This window comes from Mustelus asterias, chromosome 12 (genome assembly GCF_964213995.1).
Source record: "Mustelus asterias chromosome 12, sMusAst1.hap1.1, whole genome shotgun sequence".
Lineage (NCBI taxonomy): Eukaryota > Metazoa > Chordata > Chondrichthyes > Carcharhiniformes > Triakidae > Mustelus > Mustelus asterias.
In genome coordinates this window covers 61,475,517-61,501,710 of record NC_135812.1, presented here as the reverse complement: position 1 = coordinate 61,501,710, position 26,194 = coordinate 61,475,517, and the positions used below count along the sequence as shown (strand labels likewise).

The window sequence follows — 26,194 nt, the reverse complement described above, 5'->3', positions numbered from 1 at the left end:
GAACCTGGGTCCTTGGCGCTGTGAGGCAGTAGTGCTAACCACTGTGCCACTGTGCTGCCCTTGAGGGCAATGGGAGATATCCTAGTTTTTGGCAGAGTACTCGGCACAAGTAGTCATGCATTGGATGGTATAAGTACTTATCCAAAGGTGTTGTCTCTCACAGCCTGCCTTTGCTGAGTGCTCTGCAGTCACCTCTTCCACCCCACACCTCTCCCTTTCTGTTCTCCTATTGAAAAGATAAAGTTATGTCAGGTGCAGCAGCCAACAATAATCTTGGGATACTTTGACCAAGTTGCACTTCATGAGTCCATTGATTGGGCAAGGCACCTGAACTGTGGCTTTAATGAACTCCCAATTAAAACAGTTCCTGCTCTCCTGGGGGTAAATGTCCCAGGCAGCGGGCTCCCATGAATGAAACCGTTCCACATTCTGGTCTCTCTCCCAATGGAGGATGTCCTGACAAATGTCATTGACTCCAGCTGATGTGGCAGGCATCAATAGCATCCTGGATTCTGATCTGAATCCTCACACTCTGATTTCATTTTTTTCTAAAAGCTCTAATATAGATTAACCCCCAAACTCTCCTCGGTTGAATAGTATGTGCAGAAGGTGGCTGTTCAGTCTGTTGTTTCTGTGCCATTGCTCGCTCTTCAGCTGGAGATTGTTACAGTAATTACATCTGTTTGTTCTTTGAACAGAATCGCTTTTATACTGTGGAGAGAGAATAGAGCCAACCTTTCTGGTAAATCTCTGCTGATTTTCTTTGCTCTTAGCTCTGACGAAGGGTCATCCAGACTCGAAATGTTGGCTCTCTTCTCTCTCCACAGATGCTGTCAGATCTGCTGAGATTTTCCAGCATTTTCTGTTTTTGTTTCAGATTCCAGTATCCGCGCAGTATTCTGTTTTTATTTTTGCTTTTATACTCTTGCTTTCAAAAACACTTCTTCTGTTTCGTTTTAGATGGTGTGAGTGTTCCTTCTTGCAGTTAAGCATTCCCTATACCAGTAATCCTCTGGGTGAAAACTACTGTTCCCCATTCCACTGTTGAGTCATATTACGGGAATAAAAAGCAAATAATAAATTGCAAAACCCTTCTATAAAATGCCTGGTTTTTGGCTCCCATCAACAGTACTGTACAGAATAAACCAGATCCATTCAATCCTGGCAGAGGAATAGTTACAATTCATTTTCATTTCCAGTGTTCCATTTTTATTTGAAGTTTTTAATCCTGCGGTTTCTTCGCAGCTCACACGCTTACTGCCTAATTAGAGGGTTGGGCTTCAAAAAATCCCCTTCTACTGGATAGTTCCTCACTTATGACTAACAGATGAAAGCACTTGCCAACAAAACTAGGAGATGCGCACACTGAGGAATACAAAGCAGCAGCACTCTGCGTGGCCCCACAGCCGAGAGTTACCAGCATCATTCTACTCGAGACCTGTGCCTGCTAATGGCCATGTCAAGCAAACGGGTCTAAATTAGAAGAAATCTAGGAAATTGGCCAAAGCTGTGCAATCTACCTCTCCTCACATCTCCACTGAGATTACAGCTCAACAACAGCACTGACATGTGAACCTTGCAGCATCCAACACTCCTTCATTAGCATCGGATGATAAGAAGTACCAGGCCTTGAAAGGGAAATCCAAATGCTGCAGGAACAAAATTGATGGCTCATTTTGAGGGAGTGGATCTGGGAAAATAGTCACCCTGAAAAATTGAAGTATTTTTAATTTGAAGCATTTTATCCATCACAATTAATCAGCTTTTAACCGGAAGAGAAAATAAATACTTGGGCTGGAATTCTCCGGTCATTCTTTGCTGCCAGCAAGGATGGCCAATTTGGCACTCAGCCAAGTCTCTGTTCACTGCAGTGGGACTGGAAAATCCTGCCGGCGTGAATGGTCAGAGAATTCCACCCTTGGGGGTTTTACAGACCAGCCAAACAATGACTCACCCAAAAGTTACTTTGAAAGTAACACTACTAAATCCTACCCTCCCCACCCCCTCCTTAACCTAATGACACTCAACCCTTTCTGGACCCCGTTCAGAAGAACTTAACCCCTTCCAATTGTCAAAGAGACTGTGCCTATTCTCGTCATCATTGTACTCCTCTTCCCACTCCCATTCCCTCACTTCACTGTAATCCACTCCTCCCAGCCCACCTCTATAGCACACCACTCCCAGTGCTAACGCCAGAAGCTGCAGTCTCGATATACTAAGTCAGGATGTTGTGGGTTCAAGTCTCACTACAGAAACTTGACCATACAAATCAAAGCTGAAACTCCAGTGCAGTACTGGAGGAGTGCAGCATTGTCAGAGTGGCTGACTTTCGGGTGAGATATTAAGCAGATGCCCCACCTTCTCTCTCTTCTTTTTGAAAAGAATTTTTACTCCATTCTTAAAGCTACAAAGCCAATGCTCAGAATGAACCAGACAGACACGAATCTATTCCTTGCTTGTTCCAAAAACCAAATTCAAATTCCAATTGAATCCAATTCACGGTCCCCACAAGAGAGACAAACAAGATCCAAGCTGACAAGATAAGACATTCCACCCCATCTTGGGCTTGATCTGACACTTGATCTTAGCCAAAAGACTGGTCCTCTCTCTCTCTCAGGCAGATACAAAAGACCCGGTGGCACTACATTGAAGAATAGCAGGGGAGTTCACCCTCGTGTCCTGGCCAATATTTACTGTTCAGTCAACATTGCCAAAGCAGATTGTTTTGTCACAATCACATTGCTGTCTGTGGGAGTGTGTTGCGCTCAAATTGGCACGTTACCATAGTGACTATACTTCAAATATACCTTGGCTGCAAAGTGGTTTTGGGGATGGTATGGCATTAGGCAAATGCCAATCTTCCTTGCTTTCTTTCTGGAGGAGAATGTCTTGCGGTAATTCCCAACCAGAATATACAGAGGCTGAAGTTGCTGCTGTTGTACTGGGAATGACGCTCCCCCATCCCTCCCCCAAACCACCCCCCCCCCCACCCCTCCCCACCCCCCCCACCCCCACCCCGAATCCCCACCCCCTCTCCCCCATTCCTACCCCCACTCCCAGAATCAAAGACGAGCAGGACAAGTATTGCCGATCTTTCTCAGCAGATATTGGCACACTAGCTCAGCTCTCAAATACTGACTATCGTCATGAAATGTTCATCGTCAATATGTATGTTTCCCTGAGTATCAAACTGGATGCTAGCCTAGAGCATGTGCCAAGTCTTGGGGTGGAGCTTGAAGCCACAATCTTCTGACCAAAGTGGCTCCCATTTAGCCAAAGCTGGCACTCAAACAAGATGACTAGCTTCATGCTGCCCTTTGTGTCCAGTGAGATATTGCACATTTACAGAACTAATGCAGTCCAAATGATGGACTTCAAACTTCAAAGTTTGCAGATGACACAAAGATAAGTGGAAAAATGAATCGTGTGGAGGGCGTAGAAGGTCTGCAGAGAGATTTGGACAGGCTGAGTGAGTGGGCGAGGATCTGGCAGATGGAGTATAACGTTAACAAATGCGAGGTTATTCACTTTGGAAGAAATAATAGCAAATTGGATTATTATCTAAATGGAAAGAAATTACAACATGCTGCTGTGCAGAGGGACCTGGGGGTCCTTGTGCATGAGACGCAAAAACCCAGTCTGCAGGTGCAACAGGTGATCAAGAAGGCAAATGGGATGTTGGCCTATATCGCAAGGGGGATAGAATATAAAAGCAGAGATGTCTTGCTGCATCTGTACAGGGCATTGGTGAGGCCGCAGCTGGAATACTGGAATACTGTGTGCAGTATTGGTCCCCTTATTTGTGGAAGGATATATTGGCCTTGGAGGGAGTGCAGAGAAGGTTCACCAGGTTGATACCAGAGATGAGGGGTGTTGATTATGAGGAGAGACTGAGCAGATTGAGTTTGTACTCGTTGGAATTTAGAAGGCTGAGGGGGGATCTTATAGAGACCTATAAGATAATGAAGGGGCTGGATAGGGTAGAGGTGGAGAGATTCTTTCTACTTAGAAAGGAAACTAGAACTAGAGGGCACAGCCTCAAAATAAAGGGGGGTCAGTTTAGGACTGAGTTGAGGAGGAACTTCTTCTCTCAGAGGGTGGTGAATCTCTGGAATTCTCTGCCCATTGAAGTGGTGGAGGCTACCTCGTTGAATATGTTTAAATCACGGATAGATGGATTCCTGATCGGTAAGGGAATTAGGGGTTATAGGGATCAGGCGGGTAAGTGGAACTGATCCACTTCAGATCAGCCATGATCTTATTGAATGGCGGGGCAGGCTCGAGGGGCTAGATGGCCTACTCCTGCTCCTATTTCTTATGTTCTTATGTTCTTATGGAATAGAAAACATGAAAAATTAAAGCATTGAAAAAGAAACGTCAGTAGTGTCTGCTGCATTGACTGTAAGCTTCCTGAAGAGCAGCCATTCCAATCTTTCGATCAGACATTATCCCGACTTGGAACTGTTCCTTCATGGTTGCTGCGTCAAAACCTGGGTCTCCCAGCCTGACAGCACTCTGGGTGTACCTACACCAGATGGACTGCAGCTATTTGAGTGTGGACTGAGATGAAGTAAAAATACACACAACATTGACAAAGATGTAAGGTATAACCAACACAGCGTACCCCGAATCAATCATCTCCCCAGTGTCAGTGCAATTGCTCTGCAAGTGAATTAATTGTTTATTCTAGGACCATTCATAAGCCATTCCTCACAGACATAGCCGGGACAGAGGCTGGATGGTGGGGGGCTGTCCCCAACTTCCCACCTTCCCGTCCACTTAAATGCCCTTTTGATTTGATTTATTGTTGTCACATGTATTGGATACAGTGAAAAGTATTGTTTCTTTTGCACTATACTGACAAAGCATACCGTTCAAAGAGAAGGAAAGGAGAGAGTGCAGAATGTAGTGTTACAGCCATAGCTAGGGTGCAGAGAAAGATCGACTTAATACGAGGTAGGTCCATTCAAAAGTCTAATGGCAGCAGGGAAGAAGCTGTTCTTGAGTCGGTTGGTATATGACCTCGGACTTTTGTATCTGTTCCCCGATGGAAGAATGTAGAAGAGAGTATGTCCGGGGTGCATGGGGTCCTTGATTATGTTGGCTGCATTTCCAAGACAGCTGGAAGTGTAGACAGTGTCAATGGATGGGAGGCTGATTTGAGTAATGGACTGGGCTTCATTCATGACCCTTTGTCATTTCTTGCGATCTTGGGCAGAGCAGGAGCCATACCAAGCTGTGATACAACCAGAAAGAATGCTTTCTATGTTGCCTTTGTAAAAGTTGGAGAGAGTGGTCGTGGACATGTCAAATTTCACTAGTCTTCTGAGAAAGTAGAGGCATGATTGAGCTTTCTAAACTATAGTGTCGGCATGGGGGGACCAGGACAGGTTGTTGGTGGTCTGTACATCTAAAAAGTTGAAGCTCTCGACCATTTCTACTTCATCCCCATTGATGCAGACAGGGGCATGTTCTCCTTTTTGCTTCCTGAAGTTGCCGCACCAGTTCACCAGATTCTTTATCTCATTCCTGTATTCTGTCTCGTCATTGTTTGAGATCCGACCCACTACAGTGGTATCATCAGCAAACGTGAAAATTGAGTTGGAGGGGAATTTGGCCACACAGTCATAGGTGTACAAGGGGGCTGAGAACACAGCCTTGTGAGGCACCGGTGTTGAGGGTGATCGTGGAGGAGATGTTGTTGCCTATCCTTACTGATTGTGGTCTGTGGGTTAGGAAGTTTAGGATTGAGTTGCAAAGGGAGGAGTCGAGGCCCAGACCACGGAGTTTGGAGATGAGTTTCATAGAATAATGGTGTTGAAGGCTGAGCTGTGGTCAATACATAGGAGTCTGACATACACATCTTTGTTATCTAGGTGCTCCAGGGCTGAGTGCAGGGCCAGGGAGATGGCATTTGCTGTAGACCTGTTGCGATGGTAGGTGAACTGTAGTGGATCCAGGCAATCTAGGAGGCCGGAATCGTTTCATGCCGTGACTAACCTTTCGAAGCACTTCATAATGATGATGTCAGAGCCACCAGAGGATAGTCTTTAAGGCACGCTGCTTGGCATCCCATCCGAGCCAGTCACTTTGCGTGGATTCATAGAATCATAGAATCTCTACAGTGCAGAAGGAGGTCATTTGGCACATCGAGTCTATATCGACCACAATCCCACCCAGGCCCTATCCCCACAACCCCATGCATTTACCCTAGCTAGCCCCCCCTGACACTAAGGGGCAATTTAACATGGCCAATCCATCTAATCCATACATCTTTGGAGTGTGGGAGGAAACCGGAGCACCCGGAGGAAACCCACGCAGACACGAGGAGAACATGCAAACTCCACACAGACAGCGACTCAAGCCGGGAATCAAACCCGGGTCTCTGGTGTTCTGGAGCAGCAATGCTAACCATTGTGCCACCCTGCTGCTCCTCGGTAGATCCATGGAATGGCCTTTGCCACCAAACCCGCCATGGGAAGGGCATTAAATTCAGCCTTTCATGATTCTGCTTCTCAATCGCTGCCACCCAGCTCAGTCAATACCTTACATAATGCCTTGTCACCTGATGTGGTTGAGTCCGCCCCTGCACTGATACAGGGGGGACAGTCTTTGACGAGCTCCTAAACCCTGAGAACATCAATCAAGGGCATCGCATCAACCCGAGCAGGTATCTGATCAGCCTGTCTCCGCTGAAGGCAATGGGGTTGCTGTGAAGAAGAAGAATGAATATTTGAAATCGAAACAGAAAATGCGAGAAATATTCAGCAGCTCTGGCAGCATCTGTGGAGAGAGATACCAGGGAAGGATTTTCCACACCTGGTTTTGTTTTAAACTGTCTTTTTAAATCAAGGTAAGAAGAGAGCATGTGACCTTCTGTTAATCCTGCCCAGCGATAAACCAATCTGACCTGGGGCCCAGGTCAAATCCTATTGAAATCCAACTTTAACATCTGAGAACAAACAGCCTGAGCAGCTGACATTGCCGTGGTTAGGCTTCCTGAGTCTCAGGCACTCTGATTAAAACAAACCTTCAAACCAGAGGGAGATCGAACCCAGGAGAGAAAGACAGGGACAGCAGCTGCTGCTCTAAGCAGAGGGGGAAAAGGCTGTTTGTCTTGTGTTAGCTATAAGGCAGAGTGTGGGTGAGAGGAACACATGGAAATATAAGGATCCTGGAAGATTCATCCTGGTGTGGCCAGGGGAAGGAATCAACGGAGTGAGACATGTTGCTGGAAATCTGTTCGGACTTTCTTGGAAGACTGAGGGAGGGATTTGCAATGGCCACTAAACATTTTATCTTTGTAAAATGAGGAGAGGCAAACCTGAAGGAAGCAGCGGGAAACTTTGACCTGTTTCCTGTAAAGGCTGCAATACTGCGGAGAGCGTGCTGTAAATTTGGAATGAGGTTTTCGAGTGTGTTAAAACATTAATAAGGGATGCCTTTCCTGTAGTTCAGCATTATTAATTGCTCACTAAGTATGTTTAGTCACTGTTGATTTTAGTTTGTTTGTTACAGTAAAACTCTTCACATGTGAACCTCTTCATATGATCTATTGAGTCAGTCACTGGGAATTCTTTTTATAAGTTATCTGTTCACAGAAAGCAGTTGTTTCTGTTGCTGGTCATCATCTCAGGTCCAAAGTAACGGAGCGCATGTGCAGCCCATCCTGATCTGATGGATCAGAGTCCCAACTTGCAGATCAGGCCACCCAAATTGCATGGTGACACAGTGGTTAGCACTGCTGCCTCACAGCACCAGGGACCCAGGTTCGATTCCGGCTTGTGTCACTGTCTGTGTGGAGTTTGCATGTTCCCCATGCGTGGGTTTCCTCCGGGTGCTCCGGTTTCCTCCCACAGTCTAAAAGACGTGCTGGTTAGGTGCATTGACCTGAACAGACGCTGGATTGTGGCGACTCGGGGAATTTCACAGTAACTTCATTGCAGTGTTAATGTAAGCACAGTGGCAGAGTGGGGCGGCATGGTGGCAGAGTGGTTAGCACTCTTGCCTTACAGCGCCAGGGTCCCGGGTTCGATTCTCGGTTTGGGTCACTGTCTATGTGGAGTCCGCATGTTCTCCCCGTGTCTGCGTGGGTTTCCTCCGGGTGCTCCAGTTTCCTCCCACAGTCTGAAAGACGTGCTGGTTAGGTGCATTGGCCCGAACAGGGGCCGGAGTGTGGCGACTCGGGGGATTTCACAATAACTTCATTGCAGTGTTAATGTATGCCTTACTTGTGACTAATAAATAAACTTTAAATCTTCAAAGTGTAGATCAGATCTCCAAAGTGTGTGGAGCACTGAGAACAAACACTTGCACACAGGCAGGAAGGAACGCAGCAGTGAGTACTGAGTATTCACTGGTATATTTCTCTGTGTGAATTCATTCCCTCAATTGATGCTATTACTTCCCTTGTTTTCACTGGCAAGCTCCTTCCTACATATTGGAGTGAAAGAGGGAAGCCGGGGGTTGGAGCCAGAGTTATGACAGAGTCGCGTTTTCCAAGCATTTCAATTACTGACCCCCACCCAAACCCGCATACGCACACACATTAAAATCCAGCCCCAGCACCCTGCATAATTCCCAGCAACACAGGGGAGCCACCTCCTTCCTGTATGTGGTACCTTGCCATGTAGAACTTTTGGCTACATCACATTAATCACTTCAAAGTAATCCATTGTGTCAAGTACTTTTTTAAAAGTTTATTAATTTTTTTAAAGTTTAAAGTTTATTTATTACTGTCACGAGTAGACTTACATTAACACTGCAATGAAGTTACTGTGAAAATCCCCTAGTCGCCACACTCCGGCGCCTGTTCGGGTACACTGAGGGAGAATTTATCACGGCCAATGCACCCAACCAGCACGTCTTTTGGACTGTGGGAGGAAACTGGAGCACCCGGAGGAAACCCACGCATACACGGGGAGAATGTGCAAACTCCACACAGACAGGGACCCAAGCCAGGAATTGAACCCAGGTGCTGTGAGGTAGCAGTGCTAACCACTGTGCCACCATGCCACCCTGATACTTTGATATGTTTCTCAGAGGCATGGTAAAGCTCTACACAAATGCAGGTGTCTTTCACTGTATCAAGGAGCACAAGGTTTAGTTCAAGAGTTCACAATAGACCAAACAAATTGTAGGACAGGATTTAAGTTTCTGGAGCCCAGAGAGACTCTTGCTCGGTCGTCAGACTAACTGTTTCAGAACATTCCATCCATACAGATATCTCCCAACTAACAGAAAAATAAACAGCAGTTGTGTGTTTTGTTTCTTAACCTTCCTCAGATATACCGTGAGCTCAGGGAGTAATTAGTTTCATATTCTGACAGCAAACAGCGCCTTTTCCCACCTCACTGCTCACTCCCAGTAGTTTTATTTCCATTTTGTGAGTTTTTAAAAGAGCTATTTAGAATGAGTTGATGATATTTCTAATAACTTTATTTCCCAGAAGATACAAGGAGAATTCTGAAGCAAACGGTCAGACGAGTTGCCTGCGAATTGTGTGGAGTGATAAGGGGAGCTGGCAGTGAGGGCTCGGAACAGGACCAGTGAGAGGCTCTGGTAGCTTTAGAGAAAGGGCCATTCAGCCCATCGATCCCAGGCAGTGCTGTACACGGTTGAAACTAATGCAGGTTATTGCGAGACAAGAAAAATAGGTTAACATTTGGCACTGTGCAGAGCTACAAAGCAATATATAGATAAAAGTACTCTCAATGTACTTAGGCCAATCGTCAAAATCTTCACCTTATATACAGACCATTTCTGTTCCAATTTATACAATTCCCCATTAATGGCAGTCTACCCGCTCAGAAACTGCACATTGTTGACTCTGGCATCAATACAACCCGTTCGCTTTCAAGTTGTGTTGAGTATGGGCGACCCTACCATGAGTGAGATACTTCCCAATGGCATCGCAGTAAGGTCGGAGGGTGGTGCCAGGCAAAGTCCTCAATGGTGGAACAGGTGAAGGAAGCACCTCATCATGCATCTCATTGGCTATGAAGGTGGAAGAGGACTGCAGCAGTAAGGTAGTCCCAGTCACTGTGGCTTGACACATAAGTGAAGTCTGACCACCAATACTTAAGATCACGTGAATAACGATGGTACCCCAGGGTCCCCATGTTAAACAATATCATGTGCAGACTTCTACTGGCGTCCATTTGCCAAGTCCTGTGGGATTGGAGAATTGGCAACAAGGACAGGCCAGGGAACATGGGAGTGCCTAGTCAAGGATCCACACACGGGCATGAAGGTCATTGGACACCTGTGTTGAGACAGAGATGTCTTTGGGCAGGAACACAAGTGACAGGACAGTCCCTTTCCCGATATCCTCTGCTTGCCCCTATTGGGGAGAGGGCTGGAAAATCCTTGAAAATAGATTGTTGCACTTCCTCCTGGCTGGGGAACCACATATCCTGTGGGATCATCATCTCTGTGGTGAAAGAAAGAAAAGTTCAAATTTTACAACTTGGAATGTTGGAACACTTCTGGATCATTTGGAGAGTGATTATCCAGGAACAAGAACTGCAATCGAATCATTTCAGAGATCAAGATTCCAAATGGGCATCACCACCCTCTGTGAAATTTGCCTTCCTGGGAACTGGAACTAACGCAGGGATAGACATTCTACTGGAAAGGAAAGGCAGAAAGTGACTCTCATTCCCACAGGACAAAGAACCCATAGAATCTCTACAGTGCAGAAAGAAGCCTTCCGGCCCATTGAGTCTGTACCGACTCTCCGAAAGAGCATCCCACCCAGACCGAGCCCTCCAAACTATCCCCATGACCTCACATATTTACAATGGCTGATCCATCTAACCTACCCATCTTTGCAGTTGGTTTTGCCATCAGAAATGGATCTTTGTTGTACTGACAGAACTCCCCAACTGTAGAAATGAAAGACTTCTGACACTTCACCTACAGCTCAGCCATAACCAACATGCCACCATCATGAGAACTTATGCCCCAGTGCTCGACTCTGATGAAAGTGTTAAGGAAAAGTTTTATTCTGACCTTGATGAAATCCTTACTGCCATCTCAAAAGGAGAATAGATCATCCCCCTCACACCTTTTCTAGCCCCCTCCCCATTTGGAGTGTCACTTCTGTTCCTTCCCAATGATACCTCTGTCCCAGCACAGGTATCCAATGACTTGAATGCCAGGATTGGCCATGACTCCGATGTCTGGAGCAGAACCGTTGGGGAAAATGGAGTGGGAAAAGCCAATGCAAATTGTGTCCTCCTGCCGTCAGTGTGCTCAGCACGGCCTCAGTATAACCAACACCCTCTTCTGTCAGAAGGACAAATACAAAACCACATGGAGACATCCTGAATCAAAGCACTGACACCTCCTGGATTCTGTCATTGTTCAAGTCAAAGATCTAAGTGATATCTGTATTACTTGATGTATGTTAGGGGATTGATGCCTGCTGCTCAGATCATCGACATGTTCAATCAGTGATGAACATCCACCCAGCACCAAGAAATCACAAGGTGTAAAGATCCAAGGGGAAGAAGGTCAACGTCTCGATCATAACGTAGCCCGAACGAAGAGAGGAATTCCAACTGCAGCTCATGACCAATCTGGGAAATCTTCACACACCCAAACCAATTCCCAAACTGTGGAATGACATGAAGTCAGTTGTACTAGATTCCTGTGTCCAGACCATTGGGTTTCCAGCATCATCAGCACCAGGACTGGTTAGATGAAAATGATGCTGAAATATGTGACCTTCTAGAACAAAAACAAGTAGCCTTCATTGCCTGGAAGGACAACCCAAGGACACAAGCCAGTAAGGCAGCATTCCAACAGCTCGAGGCTAATGCCCAAAAACAAATCCAGAAGACAAAGGACATGTAGTGGGAAAAGAAAGCCTGAGAGATCCAACAATATGCTGACTGTCATGACATGATAAGCTTTCTTGAAGCCACCAGGGCCATCTATTGGCCAAGGTCAAATGGGAAAAAACTCAATCGCTCTGCATAAAGATGACAATGTCATCCATCAATGCTGGCAAGAACATTTTCAACAACTCCTCAACCGTGAATCCACAGTGGCAGCTGTTCCTCTCCAGGCTATCCCCATTACCCTGTGGTAGAATCCACGGTAAACTAACATTGAGCTGAAACAAGCAATCAAATGGAAAAAGAAATGAACAAAGCCTGCAGCCTGATGGTATCCCAGCTGAGTCTCCAAAGCTGGTGGGCATTTGCTTACATCAAGATTACATCCACTCATCCTAAAGATTTGGGAGGAAAGAGAACCCCCTCCCCCTATTCCTGAGTTCAGGAATGTGACAAGTGTAAATATCTTCAAGAAAGGGAATAAATAATCCTGTGGAAACTATTGGGATATTTCTCTCTGGTCCACAGCAGGGAAAATCCTGACACAGATTCTTCGGAATCACCTGCTTCCTGTGGCTGGGACAATCCTCCCAGAGACACAGATGCCGGAATTCTCACGCCTCGCCCGCCACGGAATCAGAGCGGGCGAGGGGCGGACAACGGAAATGTCCGTTGTCCTTTGGAGGGAATTTCCGGTCTCGCTCGAACAATTATCGACCTGACCAAGACATTAGACTCAGTAAATCATGAGGCTCTGTGGATTGTGCTCCAAAGGTTGTATGTCCAAAAAACTATCTCACTCTTACAATTGCTTTGGGGTGATACAGTTGCAACTATCTTGAATGGGAGATCGGAAACAGACACCTTCAAAATCTGGACTGCGATTAAACAAGGCTGTGATAGCCCCCATACTATTGGCAATTCACCTCATCAAAGATCCGCTGCCCTCTGGTGTCAGTATTAATACCATTGAGATGCAAAACTCTTTAACCTCAGTTGTTTCTGTGCCAAAACTAAATTGACCACCATCGACCTATGTGATCTAGTTTGTGGATTACTGCAGTATGTCTGCATTCTGGTCTCGCTCTCCTCTCTGCTTTGCTGCTGCTCTCTTACTTCCTCGCTCATCTCACTGTGCTTTCCACCATCTTTCCACAGGACCTGAACAGTTTAGCAGGGTGATTTGAGACCTTTGGGTGGTCCTCCTTGCTCTTTTCTGAGTGCCCCAGGCCCAGGCAAGGGTCCCATGCTCAGGTTTATGAACCATGGTCAACAGTAGTGGAGGAATGAATATTATGTGGTGATGGTGGAAGAGCCAGAATTTTGAGAGACATTGGCTCCTTACAGGCGGAGGAGGATCCCCTGGGAATAGGACTTGTATTTCCATTCAGCAAACTTGGGGAAGGCAATGGGAAACGTGTCCTATGTTGTCTGTGAAATATTCTATACAGTCACTTCGACCAGTTTATCACATACGGCTGAAGCTAGGGAACACACAATCATAATTTATTCTGGCTGAGTACCTCCTGATGGGTTTCAGGCTATAACGACTCTTCCATTGTAAAGTTTGAGCCTCTCTATTCAATATGGAAAAGGTTTGAATTCTGCTTTCAGTCATGATGACTTTCCTATTGTTAAAGTGAAGTATCCTTGTTCAATATGTGAGACAGTTCTGGCGTGTGTCCCTGTTGGCTTTTGACCTGTGGTAACTTCGTCAGCAGGTTTAGCTGCATTAATTTAAAGTGTCTAATTTTATGTTGGGCCTAATTTCTCAGGCCTTTGTTCATTTGACCACACCCAAGTTATTTCACCTGACCTACACATCTTTGTGATACTAAGGAAGAATTTAGCGCAGCCAATCAACAAAGAACAAAGAACAATACAGCACAGGAACAGGCCCTTCGGCCCTCCAAGCCCACGCCGCTCCCCGGTCCAGGATTGAATCCTGAATCCAGGATCCCCGCCCAATTTTCCAGCCTATCTACATACCAATATCCTATCCACCGAGCTGTCCCTCACAGCTACGATGCTTTGTTCATCACAACCTATTAACTCACCCCCACCCCCCCATTCCAGACCATGTGATCTCCAGGGAGAGGCGAAAACCCAGAGTGAAAACCCCAGGGCCAATATGGGGAAAAAAAATCTGGGAAATTCCTCTCCGACCCCATGAGGCGATCGAAACGAGTCCAGGAGATCACACTGGCCCTGATCGGAAAATGCTTCCCAACCCTATTCATTTCCACTTCCACGAACACCATATGAATTCCCTGCCCCCGAGACAGGTTCCCAACTGTCCGCAGTCTCGCTCTGTACTGGCACCAGCAAGTTGATCATAGAATGAAGCCTTGAAACGAGAAACAAAGAACAATTAGCCTGCGCCGCTCCCTGGTCCAAACTAGACCACTCTTTTGTATCCCTCCATTCCCACTCCGTTCATATAGCTGTCTAGATAAGTCTTAAACGTTCCCAGTGTGTCCGCCTCCACCACCTTGCCCGGCAACACATTCCAGGCCCCCACGACCCTCTGTGTAAAATATGTCCTTCTGATATCTGTGTTAAACCTCCCCCCCTTCACCTTGAACCTATGACCCCTCGTGAACGTCACCACCGACCCGGGGAAAAGCTTCCCACCGTTCACCCTATCTATGCCTTTCATAATTTTATACACCTCTATTAAGTCTCCCCTCATCCTCCGTCTTTCCAAGGAGAACAACCCCAGTTTCCCCAATCTCTCCTCATAACCAAGCCCCTCCATACCAGGCAACATCCTGGTAAACCTCCTCTGTACTCTCTCCAAAGCCTCCACGTCCTTCTGGTAGTGTGGCGACCAGAACTGGACGCAGTATTCCAAATGCGGCCGAACCAACGTTCTATACATCTGCAACATCAGACCCCAACTTTTATACTCTATGCCCCGTCCTATAAAGGCAAGCATGCCATATGCCTTCTTCACCACCTTCTCCACCTGTGACGTCACCTTCAAAGATCTGTGGACTTGCACACCCAGGTCCCTCTGCGTCTCTACACCCTTTATGGTTCTTCCATTTATCGTGTAGCTCCTCCCTACATTATTTCCACCAAAATGCATCACTTCGCATTTATCAGGATTGAACTCCATCTGCCATTTCCTTGCCCAAATTTCCAGCCTATCTATATCCTTCTGTAGCCTCTGACAATGTTCCTCACTATCTGCAAGTCCTGCCAGTTTTGTGTCGTCTGCAAACTTACTGATCACCCCAGTTACCCCTTCTTCCAGATCATTTATATAAATCACAAACAGCAGAGGTCCCAATACAGAGCCCTGCGGTACACCACTAGTCACAGGCCTCCAGCCGGAAAAAGACCCTTCCACTACCACCCTCTGTCTTCTATGACCAAGCCAGTTCTCCACCCATCTAGCCACCTCCCCCTTTATCCCATGAGATCCAACCTTTTTCACTAGCCTACCATGAGGGACTTTGTCAAACGCTTTACTAAAGTCCATATAGACAACATCCATGGCCCTTCCTTCGTCAACCATTTTGGTCACTTCTTCAAAAAACACCACCAGGTTAGTGAGGCATGACCTCCCTCTCACAAAACCATGCTGACTATCGTTAATGAGTTTATTCCTTTCTAAATGCGCATACATCCTATCTCTAAGAATCTTCTCCAACAACTTCCCCACCACGGACGTCAAGCTCACCGGCCTATAATTACCCGGGTTATCCTTCCTACCCTTCTTAAATAACGGGACCACATTGGCTATCCTCCAATCCTCTGGGACCTCACCTGCGTCCAGTGACGAGACAAAGATTTGCGTCAGAGGCCCAACGATTTCACCTCTCGTCTCCCTGAGCAGCCTTGGATAGATTCCATCAGGCCCTGGGGATTTGTCAGTCTTTATATTCTCTAACAAACCTAACACTTCCTCCTTTGTAATGGAGAATTTCTCCAACGGTTCAACACTCCCCTCAGAGACACTCCCAGTCAACACATCCCTCTCCTTTGTGAATACCGACGCAAAGTATTCATTTAGGATCTCCCCTACTTCTTTGGGCTCCAAGCATAAGTCCCCACTTTTGTCCCTGAGAGGTCCGATTTTTTCCCTAACAACCCTTTTGTTCCTAACGTATGAATAAAATGCCTTGGGATTCTCCTTAATCCTGTCTGCCAAGAACATTTCGTGACCCCTTTTTGCTCTTCTAATTCCCCGTTTGAGTACTTTCCTACTTTCTTTGTACTCCTCCAGAGCTCCCTCCGTTTTTAGCTGCTTGGACCTAACATACGCCTCTCTTTTCTTTTTGACCAGTCCCTCAATTTCCCTGGTTATCCACGGTTCTCTAATCCTACCCTTCCTATCCTTCTTTTTTACAGGCACATGCTTGTCCTGTAGCCCTAACAACCGTTCCTTAAAAGACTGCCACATACCAGATGTGGAGTTACCCTCAAACAGCCTCTCCCAATCAAGAGCTGCCAATTTCTGCCTGATCCCAATAAAGTTAGCCTTCCCCCAATCCAACACCTTACCCTTGGTAAGTACCAGGTCCAGTATGGCCCCCTCTCTAGTCGGGCTGTCTACATATTGTTCCAACGAACCCTCCTGTACACATTTTACAAATTCCTCCCCATCCAGAGTCCCTGCCCTCAGCGATTTCCAGTCTATACCAGGGAAATTGAAGTCTCCCACTACAACAACCCTATTTTTCCTGCACCTATCCAGTATCTCCTGACATATCCATTCTTCCACTTCCCTTGGGCTGTTGGGGGGCCTGTAGTACACCCCCAACATAGTGACTGCGCCTTTCCTGTTTCTAAGCTCCACCCAGAGTGACTCGTTACACGACCCCTCTGAATTGTCCTCCCTCTGCACCGCTGTAATATGCTCTCCAACTAATACCGCTACTCCCCCACCTCTTTTGGCCCCTCCTCTGTCTCGCCTAAAACACTTGTACCCTGGAATATTCAGCTGCCAGTCCTGTCCCTCTTTCAACCAAGTCTCTGTCACCGCAACCACATCCAAATTCCTCGTGCGCATTAAGGCCCCAAGTTCGTCTGTCTTACCTGCTACGCTCCTTGCATTGAAGTATAAGCACTCCAGACATCCAGGCCCAGTGAGGTCATCCTCCCCCAGAGTGCTCTTCTTCTTTGCCAGCCTTGTCCCAGCCCCAAGCTCGTCCCCAGCCTTCACACTTATAGACCTAATAGTTTGATCCCCACCCCCCTGCCATACTAGTTTAAACCCCCCCGAACTGCACTAGCAAAGCTCCCAGCCAGGATATTTGTGCCCTTCCAACTTAGTTGTGACCCCTCCCTCTTGTATAGGTGCCATCCTCTCCTGAAAACCTCCCATTGATCTATGAAAATGAAGCCCTCCCTCCTGGACCAGTCCTTTAGCCAGGCATTCATTCTTGCTGGGCAACAACAATTTATACATGTATAAATATAGCACCCATCATGTAATGAAATGTCCCAAGGTGCATCACAGGATTAATCTAATGCCAAGTAGAAAACAGAGCCACGTTGGAGATATTATTGTCAGATAGGTTTTACAAAGTGAGGCAAATGAGGTCACGAGGTGGAAAGGCAAAGGGAAGGATTTCCAGACACTGGTAGGTGAAGGCACCAATGGTGGAATGATTCAAATTAGGGATCCACAAGAGACCAGTATTAGAGAGTGCAGAGATCTCAGAAGTTTGTGGGGCTGGAAGAGATTACAGAGATAGGGAAGGGTGAGGCCATGGAGGGATTTGAACACAGGGATGAGAATTTTAAATCAGGATATTGCGTGAATGGAAGCCAATGGAGCCCAGGCTAACGGAGACTGAGAACTCATGCAAAATAAGATCCAGGCAGCAGAGTTTAGATTTACCTCAAGATTACAGAGCAGATCTGAAGTATTTCTTTTCAGGAGAACTAATCATCTTTATTGTTACGATGGCCACGAAGGGCATGGGGGGACATCAATAGACCTATCCATGAGCTTTGTGGAGTACGAGCTGTCTTACTGAGTGAGCAGAGGCCACCCAATTGGAAGCAGCAGGCGGGAGTATATAAGCGTGTAACGTTACCCAGACCGGAGGTGTAGGTCCCGAGGTGAAGACTACCTGACTGTAAGCCGCGGGAGCAGCCTTTCCCTTTGGTGCACAGTAAAGGGGGTCAGGAAACTGGTGTTTGGTTGAATTACTACATTGATATTTAGTTTTGGGGTGTATTAATACTATGAGTTTAGATTAGTCACAGCTCTGTACTAATGCTAAACCTGTGTTGTGTAATTTGGATGTTGAGTCCTGAATAGCCTCAAAACTCAAGCATGGTGTGATTCCCTCCCACAGCGACAAATTTGATAGTTGTCCCTATCCTCCCCCAACCCTCCTCACCCCTGTAGCAGCTGACAACATTAGTGTAAGATACCTACAGACGTCCACATCCTCACACACGGCTGGAATTGACCACTGCTTACTAAAGGACATTGACCTGAAAAGTTAACTTTCTTTCCCTCTTCACAGATACTTCCGGCAGTCCGGCATTTTCTGTTTTTGTTTCAGATTTCCAACATCCGCTGTACTTGATTCTTACTATTGTTTGAGAAGAAGGAATAAACTGTTAAAGATCAGGGCACTGCAGAAGGAAGCTTTGCTTTTATATCAAGCTCAGTTTCTCACCAAGGAGTTTCAAGGTCGGGTGTCAGTTTAGAGTGTGGCCCTGAATTCAGGCTGCGTTTACACTCTCCTCAATGATGCTGATTGGAAATGCACCACACCAACACTACAGTAAAAAATGTACTGTTGGTTGGTTGAGATGGCACAGTGACACAGTGGTTAGCACTGCTGCCTCACAGTGCCCGGGACCGGGGTTCAATTCCAGCCTTGGGTCACTATCTGTGCGGAGTTTGCACATTCTCCCTGTGTCTGCGTGGGTTTCCTCCGGGTGCTCCGGTTTCCTCCCACAGTCCAAAGATGTGCTGGTTAGGTGGATTAGCCATGTTAAATTGACCCTAGTGTCGGGGGATTAGCAGGGTAAAGGAGGGTTACGGAAATAGGACCTGGGTGGGATTGTGGTTGGTGCAGACTTGATGGGCCAAATGGCCTCCTTCTGTACTGTAGGGATTCTATAATTCCATGAAAGATTCATCAAAAGAAATACAGTATTTATCATTCAATAATGGAATGTGCTCTATTCTTTTATCTCAGAGAAAGGAACTGGGATCAAAGAGTGACAATCATGTTATTAAACATCGAGTATATAGGCTTCACCAGTCATGGCTCTTGGTTGCCAAGTCGGAATATCATTTCCAGACAGTAACTAGCTCACACTCAATGTTCTTTCTGATTTCAGTTGTGTTACCATGGTGAAGCACAAGGGAAGCAATTTCCCTGAACTGTTCCTAAGTACTTCCTGCTGTCAAATCTCAAAGCGTCAATCAAAATGAGAGTAATTATTGGGTGCAGATTTATAGCTTTTGCCTACGTTAGAATTCTATTTATTTTTAGCAACTCCTCCAGTGAATCAATAATAGATTTAATTTGTTTCACATCGCAAAGACATCCAGAGACTAGGTGTATCGAGATGTGAGGCCAGAAATGGAGATATACCTCAGCCCAGTTATTACTCAACAATTGGAAAAGGAAGATTTGCATTTATATAACACCTTCCACACACTCAGGAGTTTCCAGCATGTTTTACGGCCGATGAATTAAGTTTTAAGTTTATTTATTCGTGCCATAAGTAGGCTTACATTAACACTGCAATGAAGTTACTGTGAATATCCCCTAGTTGCCACACTCTGGCACCTGTTCGGGTACACTGAGGGAGAATTTAGCATGGCCAATGCACCTAACCAGCACGTCTTTCAGACTGTGGGAGGAGACCGGAGCACCCGGAGGAAACCCTTGCAGACACCGAAACAATGTGTAGGCTCCCCACAGACAACGACCCAAGCCAGGAATCGAACCTGGGACCCTAGCGCTGTGAGATAGCAGTGCTAATCACTATGCCACTGTGCATTTGATATTCGCTGAATTCATCTTTGAAGTGTAGCCACTGCTGTTAATTAGGAAGTGCAGCAGCCAATTTGTACGCAGCAAGCTCCCACAGAGAGAAACATGTTAATCGCCAAAACATCTGCTTTTTATGATATTGATTGAAGAATAAATATTGACCGGGGCACTGAGGAAAGCTGACTTACTCTAGAGAGGAAACAGGCAGCTCCGACAGTACAGCACTCCCTCAGTACTGCATTGAGAGTGGCGGCCTGGGCTTTGCGCTCAAGTCTCTGGAGTGGGATTTGAATCAACCTTGAATTTCCTAGGTGAGAAACTGAGCTTGATATAAAAGCAGAGCTTCCTTCTGCAGTGCCCTGATCACCTGGGTCAGCTCGGGACCTACAACTCCAGCCTGGGCAACATCACAGGCTTAAAAACCCCCACTGGCTGCTTCCCATTGGGTGGCCTCTGCTCACTCAGTAAGGCAGCTCATACTCCACAAGCTCAGGGTAGATCTATTGATGACCCCCCCACAACTTTTATGGCTGTCGTAATAATAAAGATGACTAGTTCTCCTGAAACAAAATACTTGATACCTGCTCTGTAACCTTGAGGTAAATCTAAACTCTGCTGCCTGGGTCTTAACTCACAGAAAGTCACACACCCCATCAACCTAGGCTTGCTGACCTCCACTGGGGCAGGGTGGTGTGGGGGGAGGGTGAGGGGGAGCGAGGTGGAGGGGGGGGGTGACCATCTTTAAAGGGTTGTTTGCAGCCGACATGTTGTCTGACCCTGAGCTGTCTAAGTATCTAAAGTGCATTATCAGAGGCCAATTTCTTGCTCAATGGCTATCCTTGTTATTCGATGGCAGCTGTTGTATGATTCCTCTGCTGCAGTGTTGGGGTTCTGGTGTTAGCATGGCCATCCCACCAAACCTACGCATCTTTTGGACACTAAGAGGCAATTTAGCATGGCCAATCCACCTAATCCACATACTTTTGGACACTAAGGGGAAATGTAGCATGGCCAATCCACCTAACCTGCACATTTTTGGAGTCTGGGAGGAAACCGGAGCACCCAGAGGAAATCCACGCAGACACAGGGAGAACGTGCAAACTCCACACAGTCGCCAAAATTGAACCCGGGTCCCTGCGCTGTGAGGCAGCAGTGCTGATCACTGTGCCACCGTGCCACCCTCCATCACCTGCTTGATGGAGTGATGGGCCATAGTTTTCAAGATCCCGCTAATGGTTCCAACTGCTCCCTGGAACAACCCGGAAGAAGAGTCATACGGACTTGAAATGTTAACTCTGTTTTTCTCTCCGGAGGTACCGCCAGACCGGCTGAGTGAGTTTTTTCCGGCATTTTCTGTTTTCACTGCAGCAACAAAGTTGAGGGTCAGGCAGTGGGTGCCCTCCAGATCACAGCAGCCTCAACACCTTCAGCATTCACAAAGATCAGCAACAACCTGCCTTGAGAAACACAGTCTTCAGAAACACCTGGTGCTCTGACAGATCCATGAATCGGAATCGTTGCCTATAGACCTGGTGCGCTGGGTAGCACCATCTTCCAACGTACACCTGCCTCACTGTCCCTCTGCACCTTTCGCAGGCTGCTGGAGCCTCTCTGCCTGCTGCAGCCTGTTCCCATGTAGATGTTGAAGCTCCTCACCTGCTCCTGGCTGGAGGAGGCGATCTCTGAGTGCACGACACCCACCTTCCTTTGCAACCTTCCAGTTACTGGCCTCTTGAGTGCCCTCCCATACAGCGGTCACTTAAAGGCACACATCTTTTGATCGACAGCCCTGAGCTAGACTGCTCGGAAACTCTGCATGTGCCTATCAGTCGCAGGCAGTAATGGCCTCTTGCTGTGCCCTCACCTAATCTGGGCTGCTGAGACTCCGTGGGACCAAATGCACAGAATACAATCAATGGGCAAAATGATCTTTTATGACCCCCTTACGGAGCCTCAATTGGATGTCTACCATTGGTCAACAGGCTCCCAATCCCAATTCCAATCCACCCCTGGGAAATTGGCCCAGAGGTGGGAAGGTTTTGGGGGAGATGCCCCAGAGTGATCTCTCCCTATTTTTGTGCCCCCACAGCCTCAGACCCTGTTTCTACTGTGCTGAATAAACCAATAACTCCCATTCTCTCTCCAAAGATGTTGCTTAACCTGCTGAATATTTCCAGAATGTTCTGTCTCAGTGACATTAAATTTTCTTGAATCTACTGGAGGTAGATCTAGACTTTCTGTGACAGTCTAAGGCAAGTGTTAGCAAATCAAGTCACCATTTTACTTTTTTCCCAATTTTGACTCCATTGAAGTCAAGATTTGCTCCCTAGAATTTAGCACCTGTAAATAGCACCAGGTATCAGTGAGGAGGATGCTTGAATCACGGAGGTAATTTAAAGTTTATTTATTTATTTATGTCACAAGTAGGCTTACATTAACACTGCAATGAAGTTACTGTGAAAATCCCCCTCGTCGCCACACTCCGGCGCCTGTTCGGGTACACTGAGGGAGAATTTAGCGTGGCCAATTCACCTAACCAGCACATCTTTCAGACTGTGGGAGGAAACACACGCAGACACGGGAAGAACATGCAAACTTCACACAGACAGTGACCCAAGCCAGGAATCGAACCCGGGTCCCTGGCGCTGTGAAGCAGCAATGCTAACCACTGTGCCACTGTGCCACCCATTTTAACACAGACAAATAAATCTATATACAGGCACAACAGCTATAACACAGGCTTACACTGAGGGTCTTTCACTCCCCGGAACCTGTGCACTTTCTCTCCATTGGTTGAGGTTCACAAGCTTCCATGCAATAGGCCCCAGGTGGGCCACGTGACCTGTGAAGAATCACCCCTTAAAAGGGACATGCCACAGCAGCACCCATTGTCCGTTTCATTCTTGGTGAGTTTGTGGTGGTTTCTAATGTCCCAGGACTGGAGCCATTAAATCTACCACAAGATAATGCCACGGCAAGTCCACAGTGAGAGCATCATTGGGTCAGTCTTAAAAGAATTTGGCAAAGTGTCAGGGTCTGACTGAAAACCAATGTATTTCTCTCCAGATTGACACTTTGTCAAATAAAAACAGGTGGGTGTGTTTTACACTAGCATGCTGAGGGGCGGGACTTACACATGCCGAAAAACTCAGCTGGGATCTGGGCGCCATGTTTAAAGGGAGCCCTGATGGGAGGGAAAAATAATCTCCTCCTCCCCCAGCCACCACGGAGAACTCCATGGTAGCTGGGCGCGGGGGGGGGGGGGGGGGGGGGGGGGAGGTGGGGGGGTGGGGGGAGGAGATTATTTGGCCTCTTTGTGCCCCTGCAATCAGAGTCGGCATTTCTCTCCCCACAACTCCCCCTACTATCCGGTGATCAGAGCCAGCATCCCCAACACCCTCCTTGGCAAACCGTCGATGCTGTTATCCACCCCCTTCTCCCCCCCCCCCCCCCCCCCCCCCCCCCCAGGCAGCCCCCCACTCACCCGCCGCCCACCCCCCCTCCCCCCCCCCCCCCCCCGCCCCCCCCGCAAATATCGCTGACGTCCAGCTCTGCTGCGAAAGCACTTCATAAGGGTAAGGGAATGAAGGAGGAGTGAGTGATTAGCCTGGGACCCCAGGCAGCCGAGGCAGCGAATGTTTTTGGAGTTTGCCACATCTTTGATTCCTTCAAAATTTTTGTCCACGGAGCAGACCTGTCTGGCAAGGAAACCATCGGCCATGTCTCTGGGGGGGAACATAAGAACATAAGAACATAAGAAATAGGAGCAGGAGTAGGCCATCTAGCCCCTCGAGCCTGCCCCGCCATTCAATAAGACCATGGCTGATCTGAAGTGGATCAGTTCCACTTACCCGCCTGGTCCTTATAACCCCTAATTCCCTTACCAATCAGGAATCCATCTATCCGTGATTTAAACATATTCAACGAGGTAGCCTCCACCACTTCAGTGGGCAGAGAATTCCAGAGATTCGCCACCCTCTGAGAGAAGAAGTTCCTCCTCAACTCAGTCCTAAACTGACCCCCCTTTATTTTGAGGCTGTGCCCTCTAGTTCTAGCTTCCTTTCTAAGTGGAAAGAATCTCTCCACCTCTACCCTATCCAGCCCCTTCATTATCTTATAGGTCTCTATAAGATCCCCCCTCAGCCTTCTAAATTCCAACGAGTACAAACCCAATCTGCTCAGTCTCTCCTCATAATCAACACCCCTCATCTCTGGTACCAACCTGGTGAACCTTCTCTGCACACCCTCCAAGGCCAATATATCCTTCTGCAAATAAGGAATGAAGGTGAAGGCGGACAGAGACCAGGCCTCCCCCTAAGCTGCCATGTTGGCCACAAAGGATGTGTGTCAGAGATGCAAGGAATTGGGCATCAACACACTACGCATCAAACTGCGTGCCACTGGAGGCAACAGGACTCAGACCCTTGGACCCAATGCCCAGTCAACCCTGAGAGCTCTGGCTAGATCTGGGATGTCAATTGGCCGGATCGAAGATGTCACTCCCATTCCGTCAGACAGCACTCGCAGAGAGGGAGGTCTCAGGGGTCACTGTTTGTGAATGTTTCTGATTGTGCCAGTCAGACTCCTTCTCCCCCCAACCCTCCCATCCAATCAGCCATTGCCAACATCCCCAGTTCCCATGTCTGCTTCCCCTCCCGTCCCCCCCTTCCCCCCCACCGCCCCCCCCCCCCCTACCTACACAACCACCACAGATACATCAATCCCTCCACCATGAGGCTCCCACTAGGGTGCCAGCCTGTATCAGTAGGCACTGCCAGGCCACCGCCTGGTTACGTCGCTCTCCCCCGAGGGCTATACTCACCTTTGTACCCCGGGGCGGTGACAGTTTCATGTCTGGGTGAACCTGTTGTAAACTGTGTCGATGTTACGTCACGTCGGCAAGGTTTGAAGATTCGGCTGGGAGGGAGATTCACCAGGGTCACGCTCATCGCCAACAAGGGGCAGCAAAAATCGGAGACTGTGAGCTTGCTGGCAGGGTTTGCGATTTCTGCGTTTCACCTGATCTTGAGCCCCCGTCTGCGATCCCGCACACGGAGAGAGTGGGCTCAACATCCTGCCCATTATCTATACGCGCTGACTCAATTGTCTGCCCTGCAGGTTTTGGGGCCTTGCTTGTGTTGTTGTGAGGATGTACAAAAGCGGTGGACTCGCTAGGTTGCCGGGAAGCTTCATTGACAGGTGGTGATTAGCCTGGTGAAAGCAAAGGGAAGAAATCCCGCTCCAAATCCAGGCGTTTCCACTCTTTATAAAAAACACACAAAGGGCAGAATTTAATTCCCCAAACCAACACATTTGGATGGGGCAGGGTGGGTTCCAATTAGATCTGTGGCGAGGTTTATGGATGTCCTTACCAGCAAATATTTGAGGCCCTAAAGTCAGTCAATGATGCCCGTTTCATCCCAATATTCAACTGGCATTGTGTGAGGGATTTGCCACACAGGAATTGCAGGTTCCCAGGGATTCTTCCAGGGGACCAGCATTGGGAAGCGAGGAGTGGAGTACTCACAGCAAGGCATCCTTCTGCCTGTCCTTCCTTCGTTACTTGGTCCTACTAGCCGGTGATGCTCTCCCCCGCATCCCCATCCCGCCCTCACTCATCTAGGCTGCCTCGAGGAACTGTGGAGGCACCAATGATCTATAACTAGGAGTCTGCTGCCGAGTTGCGGGCAGCCTTAGCGAGGGATGTCGAGCTGATCTTTACTAAGCAATTACAAATGACACCTGATAATGACCCCGAAACCAGACCTTGGCCTGATTGGCTGGTTGCCTCTAAAGAGCCAGTTTCTGATCCTCAATGACAGTTTGCCCAAAAACTTGCCACATAGACGGGACTGTATCGGAAAGCCAATGGGATTTTCAGCTTGCTTCCCAGTGCCCCCATCACCACTGGGACATGGATTTTCCGACCCACATCCTTGGTTCTTGATCCTCCCTCCAAAGGGAATAGTTTCTCCGCATCCACTCCAGTGAATCATTTGACCGGATAATCTCTCCATCTTCACATCTGCTCAAGGGAATCGAAGCCCCAAGACCTAGCAGCCTGTCCTCACAACTGAACCCGGTAAACTCCGAACCCTGCTGTCTATTTTGGGTGCTTGAGGGCATTAAACAGCAAACTAACCATTTCAGAGAGCAATTCATTCTGATCAATTTTGCTGCTTTCAGTCTATTTCATTCTGATTTGGATGTGAACACATTGGCTTCAGCTTTTTGGATTAGTTAAAGCAGAGATTGCAATGATATCACTGTAGTCGTGACAAATAACTTGGAGCAACCCCCATTATCAGTAGCATGTGTAATTTATCCATAGCAGATGCGTGCAGTTGGCTAGAAGCCTTAACAGTTGTC

At 47.5% G+C, this 26,194-nt stretch overlaps 1 pseudogene; it reads left to right on the top strand.

Annotated features, from left to right (window-relative positions):
* Positions 1 to 24,383, top strand: part of LOC144502031 (small ribosomal subunit protein uS11-like) — a 50,523-nt pseudogene extending 26,140 nt beyond the window's left edge.
* The last annotated feature ends 1,811 nt before the right edge of the window (positions 24,384 to 26,194 follow it).